Source organism: Manis javanica, chromosome 2, assembly GCF_040802235.1.
Source record: "Manis javanica isolate MJ-LG chromosome 2, MJ_LKY, whole genome shotgun sequence".
NCBI classification, from domain to species: domain Eukaryota; kingdom Metazoa; phylum Chordata; class Mammalia; order Pholidota; family Manidae; genus Manis; species Manis javanica.
This window is the reverse complement of record NC_133157.1, coordinates 139,964,244-139,973,970: the sequence shown is the minus strand read 5'-3', so window position 1 is coordinate 139,973,970 and position 9,727 is coordinate 139,964,244. Positions and strand designations below refer to the sequence as shown.

At 37.3% G+C, this 9,727-nt stretch overlaps 1 long non-coding RNA gene across 2 annotated transcripts; it reads left to right on the top strand.

Annotated features, from left to right (window-relative positions):
- The first annotated feature begins 496 nt into the window (after nt 1-496).
- On the top strand, nt 497-5,197 carry LOC140845241 (uncharacterized). 2 transcript variants are annotated; one of them, XR_012124032.1, is made up of 3 exons: nt 497-1,617; nt 2,861-2,998; nt 5,028-5,197. It is a non-coding gene; the product is annotated as an uncharacterized lncRNA (long non-coding RNA). The 2 variants fall into 2 exon arrangements; XR_012124035.1 differs by having other exon boundaries at nt 500-1,617; nt 2,861-2,988.
- Nucleotides 5,198-9,727: the final 4,530 nt, after the last annotated feature.

Below are 9,727 nucleotides of genomic sequence, written 5' to 3'. Positions count from 1 at the left end.
GCTCTGTTTCTTCCTCTTCTGCTGGGCTGGGGTAGGGGAAGGGGTTGGGTCCCACCGGGTCAGGTATGTTACCATATTCTGTGAGGTCTGCTCTTTTCTCCATGTGTATGCAGTCTGGTGCAGCCTTCTTTCCTGTTGCTCTTTCAGGATTAGTTGTATTAATTATATTTTCATATTATGTGTCATTTTAGGAGTTCTCTGTCTCACCTCTTATGCTGCCATCTTTTCTATAAGTGGCTTTTTAAATGACTTTTTTTTACATGTATTATTGGTAATCCTATCCCCACTGGAATGTCTATAAACCTAATGAGGTTGATCATGGTTACAGTCAGTTAGGTTATCTGTTTAGTGTAGACAATATTATATCTTTTCCCTCAGCATTGTTCCTTAAAAATGCAAGTGATTTAGTTAACTTCCATTATGCTACAAATAATCCATGTAGATCAGTATTAGAAGTTTTATTGATAAGCCATTATATTTTTATTTGATTCATATTTTGCATGGAATACAATTTTAAGTGGCAATTAAAATGGAATCCTAAATAAAAAGATTTTTTAGTGGGCCCAGGGTTATCATTACAGTTGGGATTAAAATTTCATATTGAGCTTACTAACAGCAAAGGTAAAACAAAACTGTCTTCTTATAGGGCAAAACCCATGGACCATTTGGTTATAAGCAATCCTTTCATTCGAAGCGTGTCGCTTTTAATTCAGAGTCCATTTTCTAGTGACCCATTCGAAGCAGTAGTGCCTGACATTGACATCTTGGAACCTGACACCATTGATAGAAGAATCAAGCAATTTTGTACACATGGGAAAAACCCTCATTTTTACTGGAAAGCTGTCAGAACTATCCCTGAAACACTTAATTCCTCAAATGTTAATGTTTGCAACAAAGAAGTATTGGACAGATAGGGAGTAAGCATAGTTAAACAGATTTCCTTAGTACTAGACATATAAAGCACAGCTTTAAAATATTTCTCAAATACAGAACATGGAATTCTCACTGTGGCATAGTCATTAACTTTTGGTAAAGTACATATTCTTTGGAATAATTGTTGTAAGAAACAGTACCCTAGAGAGACTCACTTCGGTTAACTCAGTAAAAATAGTTAAAGCACTTCCTACTACATCTTAAAGCTTGGAGATACAGAGAGATTAAGAAATAGCCCCTGTCCTCAAGAAACTCTTGGTTTATATGGGAAGCAGTAAGGCAAGTACAGCACACCATGGTCAATACTGTGAAGGGAAGCAAAGACTTCCTGGAAGACTTCAGTATTTGCAGTGAGTTGTGGAGAATGCCTTTGCAGGTAGTCTGTCGAAGAGGTGTAGAGGAAGGGCATTGCCAGAGAAGGAGCAGCAGGTGAAAACTGAGGGCTGAGAAGAAAGGGGCCACTTTTTATTTTCCTTCTATATTATATGTTTAAGGGCAGAGGATCTTTCATAACTTTTTTATTCAGTTTAGAAATATATGATTTTCTAAATTGTAAATTGTTTTTGCTGATTTACAGGAAGGCTTCACACCACTTTTGCTTGCTATAAGGCAAAGAAAGTGTGAAATGACAAAGTATTTGTTAACTAAAGGAGCAAATGTACATGCTGTTGATAAGAAAAAAAGGTACAGTATTGTTTTCTTAAACCTTATATTTCTCTAGCGTCGTGATAAACACATCAGAAGATTAAGTGTAGGATTAATTGATAATTACGTAGTGGAAAATATCAACACATCATTAGTAGAAAAGCAATGATTCTGACTAGGCAACAGTCTGTACAGCAGGGTTCTTTTACAATATTAGCTGATGACATTTGCAATCTGACTTTTTTGCTCATGATTTTTAGATTAGCTAAAGAGTGGGTTTCATATTTGTTTTTATAAAATACAGGCTTTTTAAGGACACAATTTTGGACTTCTTAATGCTTTTATAGTATTTTTTTTACCTCTAATTTACATACATTTTTTCCTAAAAGATGCTTCTTGAGCTTAAAAAGGAATTGATTTTTGTCTTTTGGAAGTGTCTTTGCTTTAAGTTGCTTTCTTTAAAGAATAATGATGTTACTACATTATTCCTAAGTGAATGTTAATGACTATTACCAGATACTATGGGCTCATGAGTTTTTATCCTTTTTCACTTCTAATATATTTTGATGTTTTTATTTTTCATTGGTATGGTAGAAGGAAGAAAGATAGCTTTAGTTGAACAAACTTTCCATTTACTGAAGACGAGTCATAGGTGGGTGATAAAGAGAAAGGAGGTGGGCTTTAGGTTCTCACAAGACTGAGTGTGATACCTCACTTTCCTGCTTGTTAGGCGTGTGACCTTGGGAACATTACTTATCAGCACCAATATGTTTGATATAAAATAGGATTATAATATATCCTTCAAGAATGGTTGTGTATAAGATTATAGATACATCATTTAGTTTAGTGCCTAGCACATACTTAGCATCCTAACTGCAACTATGAGTACTACCATTATTACTAATATTGTTATAAGCCTGCAAATAGCTTTAATGTATCAGACTTCAGTCTTTTTCAAGTATAATATACTGGACTAAGGAAGAAATGGGGGATTCTTCATTTAAATCTTCACCTATTTCAGAAAAGTGACCTCACTATAGTTTCTTGTCCACCAGAGGACTTGAAAGTAGCAACTTCTACTACATAACAGCCAAGTGGGACAAAAGGCTTCCTTTTTGTCCATTCCTTTTAGTCTTGGAGGTAATTTACAAAGATGAACCCTTGACCATGAGAATGGTCAGTTCTACACAGACAGGCAAGATTTTAACTTGGTAAAGTGTATCAAGTTAGCTATTTAAGTAACAAAGTTCCTAAGGGTGAAGTTATTTCTCTGTCATTTTAGAACAACACTCATGCTTGCTATAGATAATGGATCAACAGTTATAGCCAGGCTGCTTCTTCAGCAAGATATTGATGTCTTTTCGGAAGATACCCTTGGATGGACTGCAGAAAATTATGCTTATAAGAGAGGTTTGAATACGTAAGTATTTACATTAAAATGCTAGCTACCACTGAACTAATGTTTAAAATAACTGTTACTCAATATGTAACAGGTGATTTCATAGTTTGGTTCAGTCAGTTTTGGACTGGCACTACACATAGGGCACATCATCAGCCAGAAACCCTGCAAAAAGCTAGACTGGTAGCAATGGTGCCCAGTTCTTTATCACAGGACTTTTTTTAAGATATAACATTATCCATTTAATTCGATGTATATCAGCTATGCATGAGGCACAAATAATGTCACATCTCCGAATTTTCTACTGTTACCTGGACATGTTCACAATAGCAGAAAATCCTGCTTTTTTCCCTGGGTACTACCCCTATACTCTCCCCCCTGAATTTTCCAAGAACCCAAGGGTTTCCCTAAGACCAAAGAGACAGTGCTCTTTCATAAGTCCCTTGGAGGGGGCGGGAAAGGACACTCTATGTTCTGTTGTTTCCACTGCTTGTACTGCTGCAGCATTGCTACTGAAATGGCCCTATAGGCAGTCCTGATTGACCTTTGCTCCCAGGATGTCCTTGCCTTTCTAGATTCCTGTCTTCATGGTGATCCACACTAGACTGGAAAAGCCACACCTTTTCTCAGTTCACATACATATGCTTGTACGTTCAGCCACTATTCCAGAGCATGAGCTCCCTGTTCTGGCAGCTGGGCCTGCTAGCTTCAGCAACACACTTTTCTGCACACCCTCAAAAGCCTTATGGAGAGCCTGCACCCTAGCCTGAGACCCTCACAATGACTCACCCTTTGAGGATATTGTCTGTCCTGTTTGCCGATATTAGGTGGGACCATTAGCTGCAGATATTAGCAGAGAGGTTCAGATAAGGCTGCAGGAAGAGATTAGACTTGCCTTCTCGTAGGATGTTCTGTACCCACAGGGTAGCAGGTTTCTTAGGTTATGGAACACCCCATATTGCCCTGACCTAAATAGTGGGACCAATTTGCCTGAGATTCCATAATTAAGGTTCACCCCTTAAGTGGTCTGTTTTCCATAATGATGAAAATTTCCAAAGTGCCTTGAGTGGAGTTCAGGTTTCAAAATACTTTCAGATTCTGCCTCACAAGAAAGCCAGCCACTCAACAGGAATCTCTGAATCTCAAGTAGGTTACTTGGCATTAGGAGAGCTAAGCCCCATCCATGTCCACATGTACAAGAGTAGGGGTAAGTCTTTCAAGTCAACTGGAGATGACATGGAGATGAAACATCATTCAGATAAAGACCTGCTAGTTCAAAGTTTGAGTAGATGGAGAGGAAAAAGTAGCAGTCGGCGCCAGGTTTTGACTTCTATTGTTTTGTGCCGTCGATGTGATTAGCTACAATGATAGGGGACAATGCTGTCATCCAACTTAATGAGGTAGTATATTTATAAGTTACTTATCACCTAAATTACCACAAAGAAAGGACAGTTAACCGAAAATAATTACGTCTTCTGAACACGGCAGCCAACTTGTTAGAACATGTGAAAACCCACTGGGTTTTATTTGGTATTCCAAAATAGTTTCAAGTTGAAGAGCAAATCATTCCATTCCTTGAGTGTTCCTGTGAGCATTTTGGGGGTATAGTAGCTTATGAAACCCTTGCAACAACTTTGTAAAATGAGGCGGCAAGATCCCTACTTTCTAGAGCAAGATCCCTAATTTCTAGAGCAAGACTTTGAATTGAAGAGAAGCAGCTTGTCCAATAACAAAAAGCTGTTGGTTATAGAGCTAGGCCTTCTGAGTTCAAGACACATCCATCCATTATGACACGCTAAGTCTGACTCATTTACTGAGCTATAGTGCCCTCAGTTCATGACTGGTCCACCTTACTATCTTACCGCTTGTCATATTTAATTATTTGCTTGATAAAAAGTTTGTAACACTTAGAAATTTGGAGTATATGGGCTAATTAAGGCTTTGTATTAGCTGTTATTATCCAAAATATTCTTAGGAATGTTATTTGATAAATGTTTTTCAAATCAGTACTAAAGTAGTAATATTATTTGTAACCTTTCTTTACACATAGCATTTGCCAACTAATTGATATGTACAAAGTGGACAAGGGAATTAAAAATTCTTCTCAAAATAATCGAAACTCTTCTCCAGGTAAGAGTTGAGATACTGAATTGCCCTTGGTGGTCTACCATAGATAAAGTAAGAATAAGGGAGTTTTGATAATGAAAGACCAATGAAGAAAAACGGTGTATAAGTTGCATGTATATTTTTTCTTTCTTAATTTCTTTCTTAATAGTTCAATATTCAGAATTATTTTTAAAGCTAATGTAAGTAACTTAAAATTTGAGATGGTGTTTATTTCAATAGTCTGAAAAGGAATTCATTTAGTCATGACCCCTAAAATCACATATATCTTTGTGTACATAAAAGATTTTTAAGTTAAATGTTGTATCTTTCCTCTATAATCACATTATAACAAATTGAATTTGTCATAATAAAGTAGAAAATAAGGTAAAATATGATAAATAAAAATAGAATATTTTTATAACAGTGAATTACATTTAGTACATGAATGTTTCTTATTACATACTGATTTATCTCACTAATAAAAATAACTGTCTTTAAAACTGGGAACACAGCAATACCTTCCTGGAAGAACCATACATAAATGGCAGACACTCAGAACTTCACTGGTGTGCAGCAGTACTGCTGAGACAGGCTCTTAAAGACTCCTGCTGGAAGTACAGGAGTCAGAAAAGCCATGCCTCGTTGAGAAACACAGCTTATTTTACATACTGTTACACTAACATGGCCTGTTACCAGCTTCATACCTCATTAAGTCAAACCTGAATGAGAGAGGCCAGGTGCTGTCACATCTGCTAAGTGGGGCCATAATAGTTTGAAAGCAGTCGTAGACAAGACATAAGTGAATAATAAGCATGACTACTCCCAGACGACTGTTTCGAAGCCAGATGGCAGACTGGATTTGGCCTGTGGGCCACAGCTTGATGACCCTTCATATAGAGGACACAGTGAAGGAAAACACAGAAGGTGACACAGCCAAAGGAAGTTTTTGTTTCTTTGGACTCATATCAGCCCATCTTGAGGTGTTCACCCAATGGTACTGAAATGAACACAGTCCGGGTGCTCAATTTATTCAACTTCCAATGTTGGCCATTTGTGACAGAGAGAGAGAGAGAGGGAGAGAGGTCTTTGACTATTAAAAATGCGAAAAGTAATTATACCCTGATAAATATTGGTAGACTTTTAAAACAGTAATTCTGAAATGTTGTGGTCTTAGGATTCCTCTGTATTATTAAAAATTGCTGAGAATTCCTAGGAAGTTTTAGTTAAATGGGTTGTATCTATTGATAGTCATGACATTAGAAGTTAAAACTGAAACATTCTAAATACAAATGTACATGATCATACATCGCATTAACTATTAGAGCTCTGATGTTATCACATACCATATCTCTGGAACATTACACTGTATGCTTGTAAAGAGAATGAGAATGGAAATGGCAAGTAACATTGAGCTTTATAGCAAAAATACTTGGACCTCTTGGACCCCATGAGCAGATGGATCTTGGGACTCCAGGGACTCCCAGGTGATGTTTCACAACCACCACTTTAAGCCAGGCGGGGCTCATGGATGAAACTTTTAGCAGTCCTTGTGATGGAAGGGCTTCAAAGTTTCCATCCAAATTTCGGGGTTTTTTTTGCTCACTTGCTTAAAATTTAGAGTTTAAATCTGATGATTTTGTCTTAAAGAAAATAATTTTGTTATATATTCATTTCCTAACTCATGGCACTCTATACTCTGGAGTCAACTTGCCCTCTTTTAACTTGGAAACAGGCCACTCAAGGCTGTCTTTTCTCACATAACTGACTGTGCTTATTCCAGGTTTAACAAGTGAATTCTGAAGATCCTGGTGCATACTGTAATTAAAGTGATGCCACTCACTGACAACTTTTATGAAACCTATGTCTTTACAGCACCCAATAACCAGTATGCACGCTTAAACGTAAAATAAGTGGTTACCCATAAATTTCATTAATAATAAAATTCATACCTTGAAGAATCTTAATTCCTCATTAAGCTCTACAGAATATAGAATAGGTAATAGAGATTGATGAGCAAGTCAAAGTAAGTGATAGTAGAAAATATAAAAGTAGAAAAAATGAGGGACCGTGGTTAATTAGGCTTCCCTACGTGGATAGCAGTACAGGGCATGTAAAATGGGAATTAGGAGAAAGAGTAATTTCTTCTAGGCTAGTATTGAGAATATACCTAAGAGTGTATAGCAGGATTGTGTTTAGAGTTTAGAGACTGTTCGGGAAACTAGGTAGATAGCCAAAGACCAAACTTAGTCTCCTAGTTTTATTTTTTATAGCCCTGAATTCACAAGTATTAGTTACAGCTACATTAAGTGTAACTAAAAGAGCACCTTCCAAAGCCAAAAATTAAAACACTCCTTGTATTTTCTATGACTTTATGTAATTTAGAGTTGGCTCGACCAGGAGTAATGGAAAATATTGGGATTGACTACACAGTGCCGCCTCTGATATGTACACAGTCTATCAACTTGTCTTACACTTTTTTTCTTATCATTAATCTACAATTACATGAAGAACATTATGTTTACTAGGCGCCCCCCTTCACCAAGACACCCCTCCCCATACCCCATTACAGTCAGTCCACCAGCATAGTAAGATGCTATAGAATCACTACTTGTCTTCACTGTGTTGCACAGCCGTCCGCATGCCCGCCCTACATTATACATGCTAATCGTAAGGCCCCCTTTCTTTATCCCCACACTTATCCCTCCCTTCCCACACATCCTTCCTAATCCCTTTCCCTTTGGTAACTGTTAGTCCATTCTTGGGTTCTGTGATTCTGCTGCTGTTTTGTTCCTTCAGTTTTTCTTTGTTCTTATACTCCACATATGAGTGAAATCATTTGATACTTGTCTTTCTCCACCTGGCTTATTTCACTGGGAATAATATGCTCTAGTTCCATCCATGTTATTCTAAATGGTAGGAGTTGTTTTCTTCTTATGGCTGAATAATATTCCATTGTGTACCACGTCTTCCTTATCCATTCATCTACTGATGGACAGTTAGGTTGTTTCCATTTCTTGGCTATTCTAAATAGTGCTGCGATAAACACAGGGGTGCATCTGTCTTTTTCAAACTGGTCTACTGCATTTTTAGGGTAAATTCCTAGAAGTGGAATTCCTGGGTCAAGTGGTATGTCTATTTTGAGCTTTTTGAGGAACCTCCATACTGCTTTCCACAATGGTTGTACTAATTTACATTTCCACCAGCAGTGTAGGAGGGTTCATCTTTCTCCACAACCTTGCCAACATTTGTTGTTGTTTGTCTTTTGGATGGTGACGATCCTTACTGGTGTGAGGTGATATCTCATTGTGGTTTTAATTCGCATTTCTCTGATGACTAGCGATGTGGAGCATCTTTTCATGTTTCTGTTGGCCATCTGAATTTCTTTGGAGAACTGTCTATTCAGCTCCTCTGACCATTTGTTAATTGAATTATTTGCCTTTTGTTTGTTGAGGTGCATGAGCTCTTTATGTATTTTGGATGTCAACCCTTTATCGGAACTGTCATTTATGAATATATTTTCCCATACTGTAGGGTACCTTTTTGTTCTATTGATGGTGTCCTTTGCTGTACAGAAGCTTTTCAGCTTGATATAGTCCCACTTATTCATTTTTACTTTTGTTTCCCTTCCCTGGGGAGATATGTCCATGAAGATGTTGCTCATGTTTACGTCCAAGAGATTTTTGCCAATGTTTTTTCTAGGAGTTTTATGATTTCATGACTTACATTCAGGTCTTTGATCCATTTCTAATTTACTTGTGTGTATGGGGTTAGACAGTGACCAGTTTCATTCTCTTACATCTAGTTGTCCAGTTTTGCCAGCACCATCTTTTGAAGAGAATGCCATTTCCCCATTGTATGTCCATGGCTCCTTTATCATATATTAATTGACCATATAAGTTTGGGTTAATGTCTGGAGTCTCTATTCTGTTCCACTGGTCTGTGGCTCTGTTCTTGTGCCAGTACCAAATTATGTTGATTACTGTGGCTTTGTAGTAGAGCTTGAAGTTGGGGAGTGAGATGCCCCCCCAATTCATTCTTCCTTCTCAGGATTCCTTTGGCTATTCGGGGTCTTTGGGTATTCCATATGAATTTTTGAACTATTTGGTCCAGTTCGTTGAAGTATGCTTTTGGTAATTTGATAGGGATTGCATCAAATCTGTATATTGCTTTGTGCAGGATGGCCATTTTGATGATATTAATTCTTCCTAGCCAAGAGCATGGGATGAGTTTCAATTTGTTAGTGTCCCCTTTAATTTCTCTTAAGAGTGTCTTGTAGTTTTCAAGGTATAGGTCTTTCACTTACTTGGTTAGGTTTATTCCTAGGTATTTTATTTTTTTTGATGCAATTGTAAATGGAAATGTTTTCCTGATTTCTCTTTCTATTAGTTCATTGTTACTGTATAGGAAAGCTACAGATTTCTGTGTGTTAATTTTGCAGTGGAGTCATTAGGGTTTTTTATGTACAGTATCATGTTATCTGCAAATAGTGACAGCTTAAGTTCTTCTTTACCAATTTGGATTGGTTGTATTTCGTTGTTTTGTCTAATTGCCGTGGCTGGAACCTCCACTGCTATGTTGAATAACAGTGGGGAGAGTGGGCATCCCTTTCTTGTTCCCGATCTCAGAGGAAAAGCTTTCAGCTTC